Raw genomic sequence first — 23708 nt, 5'->3', positions numbered from 1 at the left:
GGTGTGCGTGAGGTCTAGAATTTGTATCTGTGTTTCAAACTAAGGATGCTTAATTGTATTTCAATGTCTACAAAGTGCTGCTAGGCCTTTACTACTAACATGTGCAATCCCGTTTTACAAGCAACCTGCTCTTAATCAGCTTCCAAACGTCCCCACAAGTTTGCTTCCTTCATTTCCCCCTTGCACGTAATCCTCCACAGCATGGGAAAGAGGACGGGCACATGACAGCTATTGCTGTGGTACAGCTCTGTTTCATAGCCCTCTTGTTAATTAAAAGCAACAAAATGGCAGGCATTTCGACTAAATGCACAAAGACGGGTGAAGCAAAACCCAGGCCATACGATTTTGAAGCGCAATGAACAAAAGGCACCAAAAACAGCAAAATGAGGGCTTCCTTTCCCGTTTGCCGCACTCCTTCCTATAGCATGAGTAACAAACATGCAGGGGTTAACAGAGTGAGAAAGTGGTGAAAACCAGTTTTGAGAGATCAGTCAACAATCCTGTACAAAGCCTGGGTGTGTGCTCTGCTCGCATCACTGTAAACGGAGCCTTCCAGAAGTTTCGTGACAACCTTTCAATCAGTTTAGCGTTTGTGCAAGAGTTCCAGTGTGGGATGCAACATACATTTTATCTCTTGCCTAGTCTTCATCAAAACAATCTGGGTTTTAATTAAATAAATTGCACTGGTTTGGTTTGGAGAATTCTTATGTCAATGCTCATGTAAAATGTAACATGTTTTCCCCCCCTCACAAAGCCTTTCCAAACTACAAACATATGGTGCAGGGATACGTGCAAAATTCATCCCACCATATGGTGTTTTACACTTCCACTTTATTGTTGCCAACAGATGCGATGGAAGCAAGCCTCAATTACTTGAACCTTGATTACCGCAGTCTCTCAGCTAACTAGGTTGGCTGTCCCAACATCACCCCCAAAACATACCTCAGTATTAAGGTAACCATACAGTGAGTGGAACCTCTGGTTACGAAGTTAATTTGTTCCAGAGGTCCGTTCTTAAGCTGGAACCGTTCTTATCCTGAGGCACGCTTTCGCTAATGGGGCGTGAGATTTCCGTTCGCATCCTGGGGCAAAGTTCGCAATCAGGAGCAGCTACGTCCGGGTTCAAACCTACCATATCCATTCTTAAGGAAGATCAAACCTATCCATTCTGAAGGAAATCAGCCCTGAGTGCTCACTGGAAGGACAGATCGTGAAGCTGAGGCTCCAATACTTTGGCCACCTCATGAGAAGAGAAGACTCCCTGGAAAAGACCCTGATGTTGGGAAAGATGGAGGGCACTAGGAGAAGGGGACGACAGAGGACGAGATGGTTGGACAGTGTTCTCAAAGCTACGAACATGAGTTTGACCAAACTGCGGGAGGCAGTGGAAGACAGGAGTGCCTGGCGTGCTCTGGTCCATGGGGTTACGAAGAGTCGGACATGACTAAACGACTAAAGAACATCATCATCAACTTCCAGGTTAGAGGAGCTGGTAACCTGAAGTGTTCGTAACCAGAGGTACCACTGTATTGGAAGAGATCTGAACAACATATTCAATCTCAGCATCTCCAAACAGAGTTGGGAACAAGTACTGTCTGAAACCTTGGAAAGCCACTTGCAGTAGATAGTGCTGAATGAGGCAGACCATTGCTCTGACTATCTCCCTGCAACCTCTGCACTCTCTCTCTCTCTCTTTCTCTCCCTCTCTGACAGCAGCCCCATGAGAGATTTCAAAGATAGGAAGACAGCACCCTGCAATTCCCAACTGATGTGCTGGGAGCATTGCTTGGAGGGGCAGGGTCAAGCTAGCCAGTAGTCTGACTGGGAATGGATTGTTGGGAATAAATATTTTCCATTGTGCAGCTTGTTGGGGGGGGATTAAGCAGAATGGCTAATTAATGTGCACCGCTTCTCTCCAAAGGGAAGTCCTAAAACACATACCATATGGCTGCCAATTCTGTGCTCATTCTCGATAATCTCATATTCTAATCAATAAAAATAAACGGATAAATATATCTTTTTGTCAGCCGGTATTTCAAGCCAGTCCTTTAAATATGAGCTCCCGGGAAGCAGAAAGTAATATTTCTTTTTGTATTTTTCTACTTTGCTGAATATGCAGATTACACTCAGTGCAATAAAAACTATAAATCTTACAAATAAATTACTTTTCTCAGCCATTTAATTTCCCATTCCCCACACACAACACATCCCAATCCCCAAAATGTTTTGCAAAGCTGTGCCTTAGAAAAGACCCATTCCTGTACAATGCTAAGCTCAGTATGTCACACATTATCTGTAACTCAAGTTCAGTGTAGCATATACGGTACATTACTGTTTCCCCTAAGTGCACAACCACCCATTCTTTATTTGTATTTTGCATGGGAAAGGTTTTGAAGTCCTAGCTACTAGCCATATTTTTGAACTAGGCAAGAGATGGACAACATGCACCAGAAAAACTGTCTTTCCCAACATGAGATGTCACAGAATCTTTTGCCCCTTCTCCTCCGTGGCCAACATAGGCTTTAAGTAGCTCAGCTCAGCATTTAACAATTTGCCTGGTTGCCATAGGTGACAAGGAATTCCTTGCAAGCAAATGACTGGGCAGGAAGGGAAGGAGGGGCCCTATCCATTTGTCTGTCTTCAGACAGGCAAAATAAATGATGGACAGAGCTTTATACTTGACAACTTTTGTTTGATAGTACTGGAACTTGAAGGCACATGTTAGACCATGGGTAGGCAAACTAGAGGAAAACAATAGAATGGGGAAAACCAGAGATCTGTTCAAGAAAATTGGAGATATGAAAGGAACATTTCGTACAAAGATTACCATAATAAAGGACAAAAGTGGTAAGGACCTAACAGAAGCAGAAGACATCAAGAAGAGGTGGCAAGAATACACAGAGGAATTATACCAGAAGGATATGGAGGTCTCGTACACCTCAGGTAGTGTGGTTGCTGACCTTGAGCCAGACATCTTGGAGAGTGAAGTCAAATGGGCCTTAGAAAGCATTGCTAATAACAAGGCCAGTGGAAGTGATGATATTCCAGCTGAACTATTTAAAATTTTAAAAGATGATGCTGTTAAGGTGCTACACCCAATATGCCAGCAAGTTTGGAAAACTCAGCAATGGCCAGAGGATTGGAGAAGATCAGTCTACATCCCAATTCCAAAGAAGGGCAGTGCCAAAGAATGCTCCAACTACTGCACAATTGCGCTCATTTCACACGCTAGCAAGGTTATGCTTAAAATTCTACAAGGCAGGCTTAGGCAGTATGTGGACCGAGAACTCCCAGAAGTGCAAGCTGGATTTCGAAGGGGCAGAGGAACCAGAGACCAAATAGCAAACATGCACTGGATTATGGAGAAAGCTAGAGAGTTCCAGAAAAACGTCTACTTCTGCTTCATTGACTATGCAAAAGCCTTTGACTGTGTCGACCACAGCAAACTATGGCAAGTTCTTAAAGAAATGGGAGTGCCTGATCACCTCATCTGTCTCCTGAGAAATCTCTATGTGGGACAAGAAGCTACAGTTAGAACTGGATATGGAACAACTGATTGGTTCAAAATTGGGAAAGGAGTATGACAAGGTTGTATATTGTCTCCCTGCTTATTTAACTTATATGCAGAATTCATCATGCGAAAGGCTGGATTAGATGAATCCCAAGCCACAATTAAGATTGCCGGAAGAAATATCAACAACCTCAGATATGCAGATGACACAACCTTGATGGCAGAAAGTGAGGAGGAATTAAAGAACCTTTTAATGAGGGTGAAAGAGGAGAGCGCAGAATATGGTCTGAAGCTCAACATCAAAAAAACCAAGATCATGGCCACTGGTCCCATCACCACCTGGCAAATAGAAGGGGAAGAAATGGAGGCAGTGAGAGATTTTACTTTCTTGGGCTCCTTGATCACTGCAGATGGTGACAGCAGTCACGAAATTAAAAGACGCCTGCTTCTTGGGAGAAAAGCAATGACAAACCTAGACAGCATCTTAAAAAGCAGAGACCTGCTTAGCTACAGTAGCCACTTAATCACAACATAAGCTCTAAAATATACATAAGCAATGCATGGTTCTCCCTGCATTTCATTTCCAATATGAATTACGAGGCCTAAAAACCTGAAGAATTGATGCTTTTGAATTATGGTGCTGGAGGAGACTCTTGAGAGTCCCATGGACTGCAAGAAGATCAAACCTATCCATTCTTAAGGAAATCAGCCCTGAGTGCTCCCTGGAAGGACAGATCGTGAAGCTGAGGCTCCAATACTTTGGCCACCTCATGAGAAGAGAAGAATCCTTGGAAAAGACCCTGATGTTGGGAAAGATTGAGGGCACTAGGAGAAGGGGACGACAGAGGACAAGATGGTTGGACAGTGTTCTCGAAGCTACGAACATGAGTTGGACCAAACTGCGGGAGGCAGTGCAAGACAGGAGTGCCTGGCGTGCTATGGTCCATGGGGTCACGAAGAGCCGGACACGACTAAACGACTAAACAACAACAACAAAAACCTGAAAGGGAAGTAATCTACTAATTATTTTTTAGACGATATTATGGGGCCAATGCTAACTTTATCCATGACACAAACTAGCCACTTCCAGAACAGGAAAGTCATTACAGATGACAATCCTGTTTCTCATAGTTTACTGAACATAAAGTGTTATTCACTATTGCTCATCAGACAATAAAGCTTGCTTTGAGACTAAAATACATAACCTGATCGACTGGAGCCATCTTTCAGTGTAAAGATCATTTAGAAAAGGCTGCATGTCCACACAGGTAGCAGCTGCTCCTATCAGAACTATCCACCTGATCAGGGTGGTCATGAATGGAAGTACCATCAGTCATTTCCCTCCAACTCTTCCTATACATTTCCATTGTAATGCATGAATTAAAATAAGCACTTAGTTTCTGTCCATTCTGTTGCACTGATGTCAGTCAGCAGGACAAGAATTGAAATAAATCAGCTGAAATTGAAACAACAGATACCAATGCAGGATATAGAATCGGTCTCGGACACTTGACAATTTGACAAAAACTGCTAACCAAACTGACTCATCTGTTTCCTATTGCAGAGGACAGGCAAACTAAACATTAATCAGAGGCCCACACCCAGTCTTAAAGCTTTCTCATTTTTAATTATTATTTTGTCTCATTTTTAATTAATCTCAGTTAATGACTGAAGCAGCTCACCTGTGACTTTTGGCAAATAATGCTTCTGTTCTCTGCTACTACACCTGACTACTTAGAGGGCCAACAACACAATAAAGATTCTGAAGTGATTTGCACTTTTACTCTGCTGTGCTATGCATGCTTTTTTATTTATTTAAGAGATTTCTACACTACCCTTCAGCAATGCTTTCAGGGTGGTTTATAAATACTAGTTAAATCAGGGCAACATATAATAAATTACATGTTAATAAATATCTTTAAAAGGATGCTGAACAGAAATATCTTTTTTATTGTCAGAAGCAAATAATCCTGTGTTCAATGGGCTTTACCCCCAAGTACGATTTACAGGAGTTCGACCTCGACATACGCTATTAGGTAAACACTCGCTTTTTTAAAACATGGGATAAAAGATTCAAATGGATCCTTCCATATTATTTCAAACCCTCCCTTCACTGTGTTTTTATTTAATCTGAATTCATAAACATGGCATAGAAAAGGTACACTGTGGTAAGGTCATTTTCTCCCCTGTCTTCTAGTCATGGCAGCCATGTTCTCTTTCAGTGTTTCCCAAACTTGGAGCTCCAGCCGTTGTTGGACTGCAGTTCCCATGGTCCCTGACCACTGGTCCTGCTAGCCAGGGATGATGGGAGTTGTAGTCCAAAAACAGCTGGAGACCCAAGTCTGGGAAACACTAATGCCTCCGCCGTCAGAGGCAGTATGCCTCTGCATGTCAATTGCAAAGGGGCATAGCATCAATAGCAAAGGTGCATAGTGCAGCTTTCAAGTCTCCAAGGTCCTGTTTTGTGGCCCCACAAAGGCATCCAGTTGACCCCTGTGAGAAAAGGATGCTGGGCTAGATGGGCCTTTGGTCAGATCCAACAGAATTCTACTTCTTATGTTCTTATTGGGTAGGAGTCCTAACTGAGCCCACCCACATAGTCAAAACTTATTTTACTTGTTATTTGTATTATATTTACTGTTTTTAATTAGGTTTTGTAATTTTGGAGTATGCGGAATACTTTATCTGAGTGGATGTAGCAACCGAGTAATTTCGTTGTTCCCGCAAGGGGACAATGACAATAAAGATATCTTATCTTAAAACTCAACCCTAAAAGCTACTTTGTGCATCTGAAATGTGCATAATCATCATCATCATCGTTACGTGAATGTTTCCTATCTCCAATAGATTTTGAGTTGAAGGGCCAAACGAGAGGTAAAGCCTGCGGTAACAAGGCGGCTTTTGAAGACGGGAAAAGCAGCTATTCTATTGAGAGTTTCAATCCTTCCCTCCCTTGCTCAGTCTTTCCCCAATCTAAATCACCATCCCCAAAGTTGCAATTAGCTCTGAAAGGAGAAAAGACAGGTACAGAAACCACACATGTCATTTCCCCTTCTAATTAACATTTGTGTTGTTGTTTTTCCAACCATATGAGATCCTAATTATGGACATCTAGTTTAGCCTTGAGATGTCATGATCTCTGAAGCTCCCTTCACGTTTTGGGTGTGATGGCTTGCTCACGCAGCGATCGGGGAGAAGGGCGGTTCTGCTGATGAAGGCATTAGACACATTACTGGCCCTCGCGGATGCTCACACATTGGTGCGGATGCCTGAAGGAAGTAAGCCTATACATGAGCTGCTGTCCGGATTTAGGTTTTAACACCATCAGGCCACTACACAACAGGAAGTACTGACCATGTAAAGACCTGGACACAAGCAAATGTTCACTCATGAGACTAGTGGTGCATCCAACGCCAGTTGTGGAGCCCCACTTCCTGGTCATTACCATAATGAGGATTGCTTCACATGTAAGGGGAACATTATATTACACAGGAATTAAGCTCCTTATGGTAGTACAGTGGTGCCTCACTAGACGAATTTAATTCGTTCCACGGGTCTTTTCTTATAACGAAAAATTCGTCTAGCAAATCCCATAGGAATACATTGAATTTTTTTTTAATTTGTTTTTGCCCATAGGAACGCATTAATTGAATTTCAATGCATTCCTATGGGAAACCGTGATTCACTAGACGAATTTTTCGTAAAACGAATTCGTCTAGCGAGGCAACCTCCACTAGAAAAACCCTTTCATTAAGCGGAAATTTTGTTAAGCAGGGCATTCGTTAAGCAAGGCACCACTGTATAAGAATAGTATTTGGTGCAATTTCAGGAGGTTTTTCTTTTTATTTAAACAAGTATTAGAATTGTCAAATGCATCTCTTCCTCCCTCCTCCCCCCTCAAAAACACGACTAAATTTGAGCCTATTTCCAACATTTGATTAGCTATTTGCCATTCAGATGCTTTTGCCATTATTTGCAATTACTGCATCACATACATTTACGCTATCAGCTACTGTTGAATTTGAGGCAGTCATACCAATTGAAAAACAACAACGATCTGTAGTCCTATATATTCACTTTCATACTGCCTTGTTCAACAGAGTACACTATCGACCCAGTAGCTTCCACCAAAGGAGATTTTTTTTGCATACAGGCAAAAAAAGTCCGGCAAATAAGCAGTGCCAAGATCAGATCCATCTCACACTGTTGTGAGGATAAAATGGGTGACGGAGAAAACTAAGTATTCTGCCTTGATCTCTTTGGTGGAAAAGTAGGATATAAAGGTAGTAAATAAGCAAAAGGAAATTACCTGCGATAGGTCTGGCATTGGTGTAAAGTTGTGGTATTTAACAAGGGTCTGTGATCATGAATTGTAGGAGCACAGGATCCAACATAAGTTTGCTTTTCCCCGATGCCTCCAACATCCTACGGTACCCATGACTCTGCCCTGTTTTGGACATTCCAGCAACATATTGAGATGTTCTACTGGCATTATCTGCATGGTGGTAGCATTTATGTTGTTCCACCACATCCTACAGCCTCTCAGCAGGTGTTACTCCAGTACTCGACGGCACCCTTAGATGCTTCTCTCTTCTAGCAAGCCTTTGCCCCAGCTGTCATGTGAATTGCTATCTCCTTGCCACCACTACAGTGTGGTGTAGTGGTTAAGAGCGGTAGACTCGTAATCTGGGGAACCGGGTCCGTGTCTCCACTCCTCCACATGCAGCTGCTGGGTGACCTTGGGCTAGTCACACTTCTTTGAAGTCTCTCAGCCCCATTCACCTCACAGAGTGTTTGTTGTGGGGGAGGAAGGAAAAGGAGAATGTTAGCCGCTTTGAGACTCCTTCGGGTAGTGATAAAGCGGGATATCAAATCCAAACTCTTCTTCTCTTCTTCTTCTATTTGTAGAAAAATATCTGTTCTTGCTGCTCTTGTTGTTATTGAATGATTAAAAATTTCTGTGATGTTAGTCACCTTGGGTATCTTGGAAATGAGACAAAAGTGGACTAGAAATACACTGTTTTCCTGTACAGTGGTGCCTCGCTTAACGAATGCCCTGCTTAACGAAATTTCCGCTTAAAGAAAGGTTTTTTCTAGCGGAGGTTGCCTCGCTAGAAGATGAATTCATTTTATGAAAAATCCGTCTAGCGAATCGTGGTTTCCCATAGGAATGCATTGAAATTCAATTAATGTGTTCCTATGGGCAAAAAAAACTTTTTAAAAAAATTCAATGCATTCCTATAAGATTCGCTAGACGAATTTTTCGTTATAAGAAAAGACCTGTGGAACGAATTAAATTCGTCTAGCGAGGCACCACTGTATTTATAGTCCCCTATCTTCTATCACATAGACCCAAGGTGATACACATGGGATTCCCAGACAGTCCCTCACCCAGGCACTCATTATGTGTTTTCAAACCATGCTGTGGACACACACACACACATACACAAATCAATCCATCAATGAATAAGGTAGCAAAGGCGAGATAGGAAATATAAATATAAACTTGTGAGATTTTTGCTGGACTTATTTGCAAAAGCTACAGAAAGGAAATGAGACGGTTCGGTACAGGCAGAAAAGTGTTGAACAAAATTCAGAGGGTTCCCAGCGGCCTGATTTCTTTGTACACTTACCCAAGTGTAAGACTTTTTGAACAGAGCTGGTCATGCTTCTTAACAAACATACTTAAGTTGCAAGGCATGCAACTTAATTCCCAACTCAGGAAAACTAAACAACTTACGCTCAGACCATAATTTCCAGTGCTGCCACCCTTTAGTCTAATAGGACAAAAGATCACATCTGTGGAAATGACATATTTATTCCTTGAGCTGTCAACTACCACCTACCGCATTAGGAATATTTATTCCCATATGCATTGTTTGTTTGTTTAAAACCACCTTTTATCCAGCATAGGCTCCTGTCTGAGACAGTAAGATACAAACAGAAAACTGCAGAGCAAGTCTTAACTAACTATTCCTTTATGCTGCTTTTGAAAGATTGCAATGAAACAAAAGCTTCTGCTGGCCCCTAACACTGACAATAAGTGCACTACTTTTGGTAAAGGCATGTTTCTGATTTAGCCATCCACCTTCTTCAACAAACTCTCTGTGCTTCCATTGAAAAAAATCCACCTTATCACTATTAAAGAACGGAGCTACAAAGATGAACTCGGTCAACTTTCTGCTTTAAAGGAGTTCATTCAAACTCTTGATCATTTCAGTCATCCTTTTAAAAAGATAGGAAGCTGCCTTATACAGAGTCAAACCATTAGCCCATCTTGCTTATCACTGTCTACACTGATAGGCAGCAGTTCTCCAGGGCCTCAGGCAAGGAGTCTTTCTTCCTCAGCCCTTCCTGGAGGGATTGAACCTGGAACCTTCTGCATGCAAAGCAGATGTTCTCTGGCCACACACTTACATTGACATGTGTTACGTCCTGCTCAACTGTGTAATGGTCTGGCTCTGGCAACACTTTTTTAAAATCAGCAGCATCCTTTACAATAAGGGACATCTGGTAACCACGTGAACAACTACGGTACTTTCGTATCTTTTAAGATACGTAATGAACCCAGTGCTCAAACCAACATTTGCCACAGAATTAAAGTACTGTGAAGAGGTATCTGCACGTTTACAGGTAATAGCAAACATGAATTTCGCTACATTGATTTTTTTAAATATAGCTGAGTAAAGCGAAGACCATGGGGCTCTGAACATCTTAATGCTTAAAGAAATAAAATACAATCATGAGCTATTGTCCAGAGAAGCAGACACGGAGCAATGGATTCAAACTACAAGAAAGAAAATTCCACCTAAACATTAGGAAGAACTTCCTGACAGTAAGAGCTGTTCGACAGTGGAATTTGCTGACAAGGACTTTGATGGAGTCTCCTCCTTTGAAGGTCTTTAAGCGGAGGCTTGACAGCCATCTGCCAGGAATGCTTTGATGGTGTTTCCTGCTTGGCAGGGGGTTGGACTGGATGGCCCTTGTGGTCTCTTCCAACTCTATGATTCTATGATTCTACTCCTGAGCACAGCAGCCACTCCTGCTACGTTCTTGAAGGTCTTTATAGCACAGCCTGCAATAACCTGCAATAACCAGATATTTGACTACAACTCCCATCAACACAGCACAGCCAAGATGGCTGGTAATGGTGGGGGCTCTAGTCCAAATCAATGAAGACTGCTATCATATATTATAATGTAGATACCACATTTAAAACCCACAATTGAGTTTTTTTTAAAAACAGGAGTGTTCAAAGTATACAATCATGACTTCTCCAATTCATTCCCCTCTATTACCGGTATATACACAAGATAGTAACTTATTTTCACATTCCCCATGACAATTGGGCAACCCTTCTCTCTGGCCGGGATGTGGGTGGCACTGTGGTCTAAACCACAGAGCCTAGGGCTTGCCGATCAGAAGGCTGGTGGTTCGAATCCCCACAACGGGGTGAGCTCCCGTTGCTCGGTCCCTGCTCCTGCCAACCTAGCAGTTCGAAAGCACATCAAAGTGCAAGTAGATAAATAGGTACCGCTCCGGCAGGAAGGTAAACGGCATTTCTGTGCAAAGATCTGGTTTGCCAGAAGTGGCTTAGTCATGCTGACAACATGACCCAAAAGCTGTACGCTGGCTCCCTCGGCCAGTAAGATGAGCGCCGCAACCCCAGAGTCGTCCACGACTGGACCTAATGGTCAGGCGTCCCTTTACCTCTCCGGCCAATTTCTTTGACCATCTCATTTTGCAACACAGGACTAGAGTCTGTCCTTTATATAAAGATGAAAATGTTTCTTCAAAAAGCTGCAGAGGGCTGAATATAAACGTCAAACAATAGTTGAATATTTAAATTTAAATTTTAAAAAACTTAAGTGTTGTTGCGTAACTACAACAAAGTCTACCAGAAACCACCTCTCAAGTTTCTACCCCCCAGTATTGTCTGCATAAGCTGTAGGCTGTCCACAGACAACTGAGAACATGGAATTTTCAGAACTGAACACAAACACTCAGTCTGGCCTTAAACTATTCAGCAGCTGCCACCGTTAAACAATACGTTGGCAAACTGCCTGCCCTTATTGAGCATTTTCCAATTTGCAATTGCTGACTCATTTGTATAGTGACATAGTGAAGCAGTGAGGATGACGTGCTCTACAGCAATAGTCATAGTATCAAAAAGCGATTACAACTCTTTCCTATGCTACAGCAAAAGTGTTGAAGACAACCTTGGTGTCAGCATTAGGAAATTCTTTTCATCTGCCGGTTATTAAAGCTACGAAAGACAGTTTGCCATCCAAGCAACGCAGATGTTACCCTGGAATGATAAGTATGTGTTTACAGAAAGGTATTCACAATCTATATATCATGATTGAGGTTTATCTCAACGAACTAATCAAGAGCTGTAAACCGTAAGATAAAACCTTGGTCACATAAGCCCATGTTCAGAGAACATGCTAAGCCAAGCCATGGCAGAGTGTAGTAGCAAAATGCAGCAAAGTGACCACAATCTCCTCCCTTATACAAACCAGGTCAATGTTTGCCATTGTCATTTTGCATTACTAAAACTATGCGAGTATACTGCAGTTCCAGCAAATGTTAAGCCTTCTGTATTTCAAAAGCAAAAGAAATGCACCCTGATATATTGAAACACCGGGGAACTTATTTAAAACTTAATAATACATTTAAAAAATATTACTTTGAACTGTGTACTTACTATATGCTACTATTTGCCAACTGGTGTTTCCCCCACTTCAAGTGAAAATAAATATTTATGGTACACAATCATCAAGAAATATATATTTGAACACCTCTGAAATAATTTTCCAAGTTACAGTTTGAATCAACCAGCCATAGGTGCAGACTTCCATCTCAACCGTTTGGGTTATTATTTACGTCTTGCGTTTGATGAAGTAGAATTTACTCCGCTAAAGCTTATGCCGTAATAAATTTGCTGTTCTTTAAAGTGAACAGACTCCTTGTCATTTTTTTTTTCAGCAAAACAGACAACATAGTTGGCCCTCTGGAATTATTTAAGGCCTTTTGATTTTGCAGCAGTGATGGCCTAATGTTTCCCTCTATTGAAAAGGCACACTGGAAACATATTACATCAGCCTAACTTTTTCAAAATAATTATTTATCATGCTGGGAGTGGGGGAAGCATTACGTTAGAATCAGATTTAAGATGATAGTCTAAGATATTGGCCAATATGCAGCAAAATTTGGAGTTACGTAATTATTTGAAACAGTAATGCTTTTAAAGGCCAATGCTCCAACCATAAACATATGTTATTGGAAGAAATTCTGCCGATTTTTTAAATAATTAAGTTCTAAAGGGCTAAATTCATTCATACTCTCTGCTCACATAGCTATACACGGCTGCAACCTTGGTCTGCAATCCTAACTGTGTCTACTCTGAAGTCAGTGCCATTGAATTCAGGTAAGTGGGATTAGGATTGTACCCGAAATTCAAAATGATGCTTCATAGGAAATTTATAAATGTAGCAAATATTTGTTCACGTATCAAGTCTGCAATCCTAAACACAGTTACAGTACAGTGGTACCTCTACTTACGAATTTAATGCGTTCCGAACACACATTTGTAAGTTGAAAAAAATTGTAAGTCGAATCCCATAGGAATGCATTGGGAGAAAAAATTCGTAAGTCGAAGCAACCCTATCTAAAAATTCATGAGTAGAAAAAATCCTATCTAAACTGCATCCAAGAACGCGGACGGAGCTCCATTTGTAAGTAGAAAAATTCGTAAGTAGAGGTACTACTGTACTGGGAATTAAACCTCACTGGAACATAGGCAGTTTCCTAATAACAAACTGAATCTTCAAACAGGGCTCTATCTCTGCCCTACTTGGAAATGGGTGACTAAAGCTGTATGCAAAGTTCTCCCACTGGTCTGTAGCCCTTCCCCTTTATTTCTAACTAACAAACACTACAAGCCTTTCTTTGAAAGACAAAGAAAGAAAATATTGTTACTGTTACACTTGTTAGTTGTTTGTTGCACAGAAAGGTCTCGAGCAACTTTTAAAAAGCAAGCAAAAATACATCATAATATAGACCCATTCACACAAAAACAGCACATTACTACAACTGGAGGAAGAGAAACAGAGAAAAAAGGCAAAGCTGTTTTCTGGAGTACTTCCTGAGATAAGACAAGTAAACTCAGCTGCAGAGGAACACACATTAAAGCTTCGCCAGGCTTACGGGTTTATGTGAATACCAACAGTACTCATCTGTAAGCAGATCACAAAAAGAAATCGTTTCAGCCACTGAACTAAATAGAAAAAGAATAGAAGGGAAAGACCTGCATTCCTTTAGACTTCTAGTGAAGACCGAACAAATTAGTTACAGGAGTAATGATTCACAGCCTAATATGCTTGAGGGAAAGGAGTTCTCCAAAAATAGGAAAATCTTCCTCCCTCTCTTTTATTTTTATTTTTTTATTTTTGGTTGATTGCAAAGCAACCCAAAAAAATCACACACAAAGTTTACGTGAATTCAGGAGATGGATTTAAAACTCAAATAATGAACAAAAGGACACCAGATGGATGTATGGCAAGTCCTTTGGTTTGTCTTAAGCCCTAACCAAGCAAAAGTTCTTTGCTAGGACTATGAAACATACATACCAACACGATGTTTCCCTTCCCTCCCAAGCCTCTGTAAAGTTTCAAAAGGCTTGCTAAGCAGTGTAAATACGATAGGAAAAGAGAGAGAAGCAGAGCGAGGGAGAACCACAAGGATTAACTCTAACATGTCCCTGTATCATCCCATAACTTCCCCTTCGGTGTGTGTACAAAAGCGACTCGCTGATCAAACAGCTTTTTTGTACTGTACCAGAGCCAAAAGCAGTCAATTACTTACTCTCATGTAGACTTTTATAAGAGATAACAGTTATCTGCACTGAATAGGCACATGCCCTTTTTTTATTACTAAATTGGTTGGGAAAGAAAGAGATACAAAAGGGTTTCTGTGCAGTTCACAGCTTCAACCAGCCCTTACACAGACCAACAAAACAGAACCAAAAGAGAGAGAAAAGAAAAAGGCAGACAGCCTCTCTTCACACACAACTGAACCACTCTGAAGTTCAACTCTGGCCTGCGAAATACCTAGCATCTGAGAAACAACTGTTATCGAGAAGTCAGTTCTTGAAGATGGCAAGCTTACTTTTCTTTCTGATACCTGCATCTGACAAGTCGCTTCCACTATTTGCCTTTTGGGAAGATTTTAAAAGTTTGTTCATGTGAACAAACGTGCATTGGCTTTCCCCATGACCAACAAAGACGTCTTTATCCACTCTTCAGTGTGACGTTCCCAGGCAGGTTCCAACGATGGAAAAACACAGTACAGTGTGCCTCGCTAAACGTATGCCCTGTAAGACAAATTTTTCGCTTAACGAAGAGATTTTTCGAGTGGAGGTTGCCTCGCTAGACAAATTCATTTTGTGAAAAATTTGTCTAGCGAATTGCGGTTTCCCATAGGAATGCATTTAAATTCAATCAATGTGTTCCTATGGGATTCGCAAGACGAATTTTTCACAAAACGAATTGACTCACAGAACGAATTAAATTCGTCTTGCGAGGCACCACTGTATAAAACAGATTATAATCAAGAGAATAGGGTGGGTTCTAATGCATAATTCGGCCAGCGCATCTTCAGCACACAACAATAAATCCTGAGGAGGAAATTCCACAATTTAAAGGCTTTCTCTCCTGGGCCCCACCATTCTGCAAGTCTGAGATTCGTGGACGAAGACAGCGGCAACCCTCAAAGTAGCACTCGGTCGCTCCATCCGGCTGCCATTTTAACTTCCCACCCAGTATCTACTAGTGTCGCTCTGAAGCAACACCATCTTATTAATTGGGTCATGATCCAAAACAAAACCACAAGGAGAATAGTTTACCACGAAGTTTTCTGTGAGGAAACTAAAAATAACTGTTAGACCCAAATGCCCGGATCAGCTTGGAGTGCTGGGCCAGATTAACTCTTTGTTTTTAAGCGGGGAAGGGTGGGCAGGCATCAGAATTGGGCTCTGCCAGTGCAATGAGGCGCCTATTTGAGTGGCAGCCATATTATGCCAACACCTGGTCCATACTTTCCAACACTTTAGAGTGCAGGTATGGGATGGCATTTCTGAATGCTTCTTCACGTAAGAGCTCCCTTGTAATATGGGGAGAGGAATGTAAAGACTTTCAGAGAGAAATAATCTAGGCAAGCCCCTCTAACCGCTACTCTAATTTTCTACTCTCATGGGGATATTTCCTAACATTTTGGGTCACTGAAAAACGCAACCCATTGCCTGCCGTCTGAAGGAGCTCAGCCCATTTTATCACCTCGGCCTGCTGCACATGCAGACCGTTCTGCCTCAACTACGCAAGAGAGTCCTGGTTTCCATCTGTGATAAATGCTGGAGGGTAAAGGAAAGCCACCCCAATTTCTTGGCAGGAATCGCCCAGGTTTGCCAGCATAGACAGTCGGGAGCAATAAAGGCCACAGCCGTGATTTTGCATGCACTGGCTGGTTCAGTCGGAAGGTCTGCGTATTTAAAATCCTACATTGTTTGTTTGCCCAACCATAGCCTATGTTTGACAAAACAGTACATGCTGGCATAAAGGTGAGTGCTGCGGCCAGGTGAGAATTCCAGGCTGATCGCAAGAGAAAAGAGCCATCCTGAAAGTGAAACAGGAACGGACTTTGATGGTTTTATCACTTCAGACTGCAGGTGAGGGAAGGGGGGGGAATTGTTTTAACCTTCTGCACATGGAGTACGTCAGGGAAATATTGATGGCGTGGTTCTCTCCCTGACCTGCTAATTGATTAATGTAGTAAGTTGTGTTGTTGTTTTTTACGTCAAGGAATATTCAAAATTAGAAGCCGCCCCATATACACTGAAATGCTTCTGCAGCCTGAAGCAAGCGTATAGTTCATGACGCCACAACCTCATTTTTGTAGACTTGCTTAAAGGGACAAGGAGAAAACCGCTGCCCAGGTCTGGTTCGGAGACTGCAAGCAGAACCTCAATTTTTATTTTAAACAATTGTAGAACAGAGGATTGTTTTTTAAGTCTGAATATTCCCCAGAATCACTTAAATTCCCCCAAACGTCTCAGTCTCTCTACCATTTTTCTGCACAACTCTCCACCACAGAGATAAAAACAGATCATCTCATAAAATGATATGATAAAATGCAGAGGTCCATAAGCTCTGCCCTAACGTTCTTAGAGGAATGGCAGAATGATAAATATGCAAAAGATCCACAATTAACTTATGATGCTATACCATGGTCTTTGTCTAGAACCAATTTTGGGCCAGCTCCTCAAGTGGGGAAGTCAGGAAGCTCCTGTTCTGGGGACAGTTTGAAGATCCCCAATAATGGAGATTTGCAATATAAATTTCCGGCAAGACAGAAAAGTAAAGGAAACAGGATATGCATGTCAACTGCAACTCAAGGCAGGCACATATCTTTGGTACAAAAAGTACAAGGTGCTTTATAAAAGAAAATGGGGGGAGGGAGGAAAGGGACCGATCCTTGCCCTACAGGATCCTACAATCTAAACTGACATGTGTTTGTTCAGTTACTCAATCCTGTAGTGAAAAGGCCACTGAACATATTTAGCAGCCAGGAAAACTGATGTTTCATTAGTAAACACAGACCAGATGGCAACTGCCAGCCTCTTCTGCAGTGCCCACTATTTCTATCAAGTGCATTCCTTATTTAGCCTAAACATTCAATCCCTTCCTCTCTCTCCCTCTCTCTCACTTTAAAAAACAACAACAAAACTTTCTTTTCAGATTACAACATTAAACAATTGCTGCTCAAGGATGGTAGCTGAATGGGAGGAAAGGATATACAGCAGACCTTTTCAGAAGCAGAAGCAGCATTACGGGAGTTTCGCTGCCATCATTTTTCTCCCCTCACGTTATTAACCAAAAGTATGCCTCCTTACATATTTGTGGGAAAGGATAGCTGTATAGACAGGCTAAATGTATTTATAAAAGAGGGGCATATTACGCGCTACACATGCTTCAGAGGATACTAAGCAGAAAAGGGCTTCTATCGTCTTACAAACATGTAGAAAGTACACATTAACCGACAGCCGCACCACAGCGAAAGAAAAACCATTAGAGAGCAGTTAAAACAAGCTGATATCCAGGAAGCCCCAACCCACAAAAACCAGTGAAGCTAAGGCAGGAATTACCAGCCTAACTCAAGAAAAGCTGTTTTGAGTTTTCCCACAAGAGTAGCTGACTAAAACTAAACATGAACAATGGAACAATCTGGTACGCAGGCTGAGACCCTACCTGCCCGCAGACGGTCTCACCAGAGTGGTGCATGCTCTAGTTATCTTCCGCTTGGACTACTGCAATGCGCTCTACGTGGGGCTACCTTTGAAGGTGACCCGGAAACTGCAATTAATCCAGAATGCGGCAGCTAGACTGGTGACTGGGAGCGGCCGCCGAGACCACATAACACTGGTCCTAAGAGACCTACATTGGCTCCCAGTTCGTTTCCGAGCACAATTCAAAGTGTTGGCGCTGACCTTTAAAGCCCTAAACGTCCTCGGTCCTATATACCTGAAGGAGCGTCTCCACCCCCATTGTTCAGCCCAGACACTGAGATCCAGCGCCGAGGGCCTTCTGGCAGTTCCCTCACTACAAGAGGCAAAGCTACAGGGAACCAGGCAGAAGGCCTTCTCGGTAGTGGCACCCGCCCTGTGGAACGCTCTCCCATCGGAGGTCAAGGAGATAAACAACTACCTGACATTTAGAAAACACCTAAAGGCAGCCCTGTTTAGGGAAGTTTTTAATCTGTGATATTTTAATGTACTTTGGTATTTGTTGGAAGCCGCCCAGAGTGGCAGGGGAAACCCAGCCAGATGGGCAGGGTATAAATTAATAATAATAATAATAATAATAATAATAATAACTAAAGTGGAGGGGCAGTTCACAACCACTTGCCCTGCAGTAATGGGGAGCAAGGAGGCACTGGAACTCTGTCTTGTGTGACTGGGTAAAAGCATAGTATGCTCACAAGTCAGGATCGCTGTTTTAGAACGAAAGATTAAAATCTAGCCTACCATTCTGTTTCCAGCAGTGACTGAAGAGATGCTTCTAGAAGCTTTATATCCAAAGCAAGAAGACAAGAACCCTGTGCTCCACAAACGCACACCCCAATAGCGAAATACACATTGGTCGAAACCAGATGTGGATCCTGTGACCCTCCAGAGGTTGTAGGACTCCAGCTCCCATCATTCCCAATCAGCATAGCCAATGAACATGGGTGATAGGAGGTGGAGTCCAACAGAAACTGGAGGGCCACAGATTAGCCACCCTTAATCAAAACCATGTTTGGAAATGAGCCAAACTCAGAAAACTATGGTTTGTTAAAGTCAGTGTGGTGTAGTGGTTAGAGTGTTGGACTAGGGAGACTCAGTTCATGTCTGAGTTGGATTTGAACCCTGGTCTCCCAGATTCTAACAAACAAACAAAAAACTCTCATAGTTAATAGATACTTCTCCATGAAACTACCTTTCTTTTTTTAAAGCTGTGTAAGATAACAATCACCAAAACATCTTATTGCAATTAAGTGTTGTATGAAGAAATTATGTATTTTATCTGTCTTGAACCTACTGCTAATAAATTTTATTCGGCAACCAAGAATTATAATGCTATGTCAGGGGAACTGAAAGATCATCTCTTCTCCGATACCTTTTCAAATCACTCCTTGCTCAAAAGCTTCTCATTTCAATGTGACAAAAACCCCATTTCAGTCAGTCCGCTGAAATGGGTAGCAGTTGGAACTACCTACATTTCCCGTACTTCCCAGCAGCAACAGGCTCCCTCTTGAATGCTTCCATCAATAGCATACCTTCCAACATTAAACACATACATATGCAGTAATTTAGCTGTATCATCTTTACACAGCAATGTGTGAATCCCAGTCCAGACATCTACTTGAGGCAATAAATGGCTTTCCATGTCCAAGGTTGAGAGGCCTTGAGAATTACCAATAACTAATAAGAGATAAATTACTGCCCATTTAAGATAAAATAAGCTTAGCTCAGTGTTTTACAAAGCTTTGAAATGTTATTAGCTGCTACTGTGCATGCATGGTGATTAGTGGCAGGCTGCCTCCTCCTTAGATACTTCTCACATACATTAGATGGTCTAATTAAAGCAAATGCTGTGTCAACACTGACATGCCAGAAACTACTCTGATGTGTGTTGTGTGTTCTCAACACACCAAGGCTTCTACTACTGGATGGCAGCTTCTGTTATGGGATGATATTGTTCTTGAAAGCTCCATGTGTCCGTAAGAGTTAAAGAACTTTGAGACAGTTAGTCTTGCAATAAGAATGGCTAAAGGCCTGTATTATAGAATGTGCATCTTCCTCTTCTCCCTCTCAAAAAAACCTGGTATGTAGCGTCCAGGTACACAGTGGCCAGAATTACTACTCTTACACAGAAAAGAAAAAGTTGTGCTGGGAATATCTGTGTTGGAACATGCAATGTCTAGAAGATGAACTATCTTCAGCCCAATTCATATTTTACCAGGGCTGGGCAGTTTACATATACAGTAGCTGGATTATATACTGCTTCAGTAATAAGGGTTGGATGAATGGTATGATTTCCTTCTATGGCGGCGTTACCCACACAGAGGCTACAGAACTCGTGTCAGAAGGAGCCAAACCATTCACATCATTTCTGCCTGCAGACATAACTACGGTAGGACAGCATAGGATCTAGTCACACCAGACATCACTCACCTGAATGAGTCCAGGATTCCTTTTCACTCCAACCGTAAATGCAATACATAGAAGTATAAATTTGGGTGTCCTCTATCTGTCTAGTATTAGGATATCAGAAAACAAGTCCTACTGACAATGTGGGAGGACCATAGCTCAGTGGTATCACATCTGTCTTGCAAGCAGAAGGTCCCAGTTTCAGTCCCTGGTGTCTCCAGATAGTTCTAAGGAAAGTTCTTGCCTGAAACCCCAGAGAGCTGCTGCCAGTCAGAGTAGAAAGTACTGAACTGATTCACTGTAAGGCAGGTTCAAATGTGTGTTCTTTTATCAAAGGCATTAGTACAAACCTATTTCTTTTGGCCAAGAAAATCCAAATCCCCTTTAAGCATGCAGGAATTGTATGGTGTTTATGTTTGCACACCCAAACAATCTTACTAGCCAGTGCCATTAACAATTCAGGCCACTTTAATACACTTATAAAACTAAGATAATGCATTTGGGAAATTCGCACATTCATCTTTGAAAAGCAAAAGCAATTTGTGTCGGCGTGCATTAACATAACTTCTAAGTGTCCGATGTAAATTCAGATTTGTATGCAGAAGACTAAGATGGAGACATGCTGCCTATATGTGCCTTGATGTGCCGCAGTGGAGGGAAGTTTATATGCATGCTTATGATGATTTGCAGACACACGGCACAAGTTATAAAGGAAATACTAGCTACGTGACCTGCCTATAATGATAATATCAAGCAGTTTCAATTGGATACTATGAGTCAAGTCTCTTGTATAGTATTTTCACAGAGCTACTCAGTTATTGCGTCTACATCCATTTTTACCCAAGTTTCTCAAAATGGGTATGAAGAGCTACAAAAAGCTCCACCAAGTTCTTTGTTGATTTTTAAAAATCTCTTTCATTGATGCACTTTGTCCTGTGCACAGCCAAATACATGAAAAGTACAGCCACAGAGAGAGAGCACGTCCTTTTTCATTATGTACAAAGATAAGGCATCATAGCGTCCTTTTGTTGTTCTACCTAGTGATCCTATGATCCTTACTTGGAAGTTAGTTCCAGTCAAACCAATACTACAGGAAGAGTTAATGTAATCCATTGACTACCCCATTGTATGGCTCAGAAGTCTTCACTACCATATATAATACCCATCATCCTATTTAATCTATTTATTTAAATATTTATATCCCACCTTTCAGAACAAGTGTCCCAAATATCATCGCTGACTCCAAATCCTAAGTACAGTAAGTGCTAAGTGTCGCAATCTAGGTCACCCAAACTGAAAGCTAACATTTTACAGTTAAATTTAGACCAGAGTGATTCAGCAAAACTGCTTTTATAGCAAGAGGGATCCTCCTGTCTGAAACGAACGAACTTTCAAAATTGCACAAGTTTCTTCATCAGGCAATCAATTACATATTAATAGTTCCCTAATCTATTGATCACATCAGATACCTTTTAGTGGCCTTGTCTTCTAATTTATGAGTCTCCCTCCTACTCATGTCTCACAGTTAGTCTCCACAGAAGACTGGTTTGAAAGGCCTATCCTGCTAAAATATGCAGCAGGAGAGGAATTGAAACATTGCTTCCACATGACCAGAAGCACCTGTTCTGGCTGCAGCATGCCAGACACGTACATATGGATGGCATGCTTAGAAAGGTTCCATAAACTAAAATCTGAATGGGCATAGGCTCAAACATACAACCAATAGCTAGATTTAATGTGGGATTATATAGTGTGCACTTTGGGTCTACACACATTCGATTTTTAACTTTTAGGCACCATACAAAAGTGATGCTCAGACGTACAGCCATTCCCAGTAAGCAGGCAGACACAATCCAACAGCCCCCCACCCCCACCTAGATAGTAAGCTTAACCAAACCAGCTAAATGAGTTACTAGACATTCATCCACCACACTGGTCTCAATTCATTTCTGCCAAGTCATAGTTTTGTTGTAGAACCCTTGATTTATGCAGTACATTTTTCAGGGATCTGAACTTCTCAGAGCAACTTCATTTCCATCAGTGTTTATCTCCTGATTCTGCAATCTAGAGAAACATAGGAAGAGAGAGCTCTCCCAGATCAGACTAAAGGTCTGCCTACCTAGTCCAGCAAGCAAGGCAAGAAGGCAACAGCTCTCCCTCCACTGTTGCTCCCTAGCAGCTGGCATTCAATGGCCCACCCTCTTGCTCTCAAGCACTGGTAGATTAACGGTTAATTATTTCCTGATCACAAAACCAGAAATCTACAGACATATTGTTCTAAAGCAGGCATCCCCAAACTGCGGCCCTCCAGATGTTTTGGCCTACAACTCCCATGATCCCTAGCTAAGAGGACCAGTGGTCAGGGATGATGGGAATTGTAGTCCAAAACATCTGGAGGGCTGAAGTTTGGGGATGCCTGTTCTAAAGGAATTTATGAACAGATTTGTTTTATCCCTCGGTGGGGTGGGGGGTGGGGGACAGAGGACAGGGGATAGCTATATCCATTATGGGGACTCATGCTGAAAATAAAGTCTACTTTCCAGCATCTGTTCTCTGGGTTTCTTTTCTAAAGCAACAAGTTCTTATTGATCTACACACTTTCCTTATATATAATTCCATTACCACTTTGATAATAACAAGATAATTAAATACAAGACAGGGCATGCATCATACTGGGGAGTCTTTTGACTAATGAATTGTTGATCAGCACAACAGAAAGCACAATATATTCCATCACACGGGGGGAGCAATATATCATTGCTTTATTGCAGAGTCCTCAGAAAAGATAACATCCCCAGACACTTCTACATGCCCCAAAATGAGAAGGGCATGTAGTGCAAGGAGTCCAGGCAGAGGAGAATGAGGGAGAGGGGCAATATTGTGACTGGGTGGCAGTTGGCGTTTATTGCCATTGCATCGTATTTCATCAACCCCAGGAATTGCCCAGTTCTAGACATGCAACAACAGGATAAGGTAATAAGAATCCTGTGGCGGCAGAATGAACTGCACCAGTCTAGACTATTGCTAGGGTCATCAGTTTGGAAGAGCCACCAAAACACCTTGTACATCACAGGACGAACTTCCAGCTCATTTTCTGCTGTGCTCGTTTTCTATCTGCATGGAGCTTTTAATGCATCATTCAATAGTGTGACCACCTCCTCCCTTCCTTCAGCTTGAAGAGGTACATTCCATTATTTCACCTGACACCTTCTCCGCCACCTCATTCCACTGCATATGTTGGCCAGAACCTCAGCCCATCCATAAGAAACTTAGCAACATCCCAAAGCAACCACAAGGAGTGAAAAGGGCGTTTTGCCAAGGGCTAACTGACATGACCCATATTTGGACATACTAAATTTAGTCTCATTTTGTTTTGACAGCTTGGACTGAATATAAAGCAGGGTGTAGGTGCACACAGTAGTGTTTTCGGATTATTAGTTCACTTCCAAGCTG

General features: G+C 41.9%; 1 protein-coding gene across 10 annotated transcripts in view; it reads right to left on the bottom strand.

Moving 5' to 3' along the window:
- Nucleotides 1-23708, bottom strand: part of TRPS1 (transcriptional repressor GATA binding 1) — a 233369-nt gene that overhangs the window by 185150 nt on the left and 24511 nt on the right. The gene's annotated exons all lie outside the window — the stretch shown is intronic.

This window comes from Zootoca vivipara, chromosome 8 (genome assembly GCF_963506605.1).
Source record: "Zootoca vivipara chromosome 8, rZooViv1.1, whole genome shotgun sequence".
Lineage (NCBI taxonomy): Eukaryota > Metazoa > Chordata > Lepidosauria > Squamata > Lacertidae > Zootoca > Zootoca vivipara.
The sequence above is the reverse complement of the archived record's forward strand: the minus strand, read 5'-3'. Positions and strand labels throughout refer to the sequence as shown.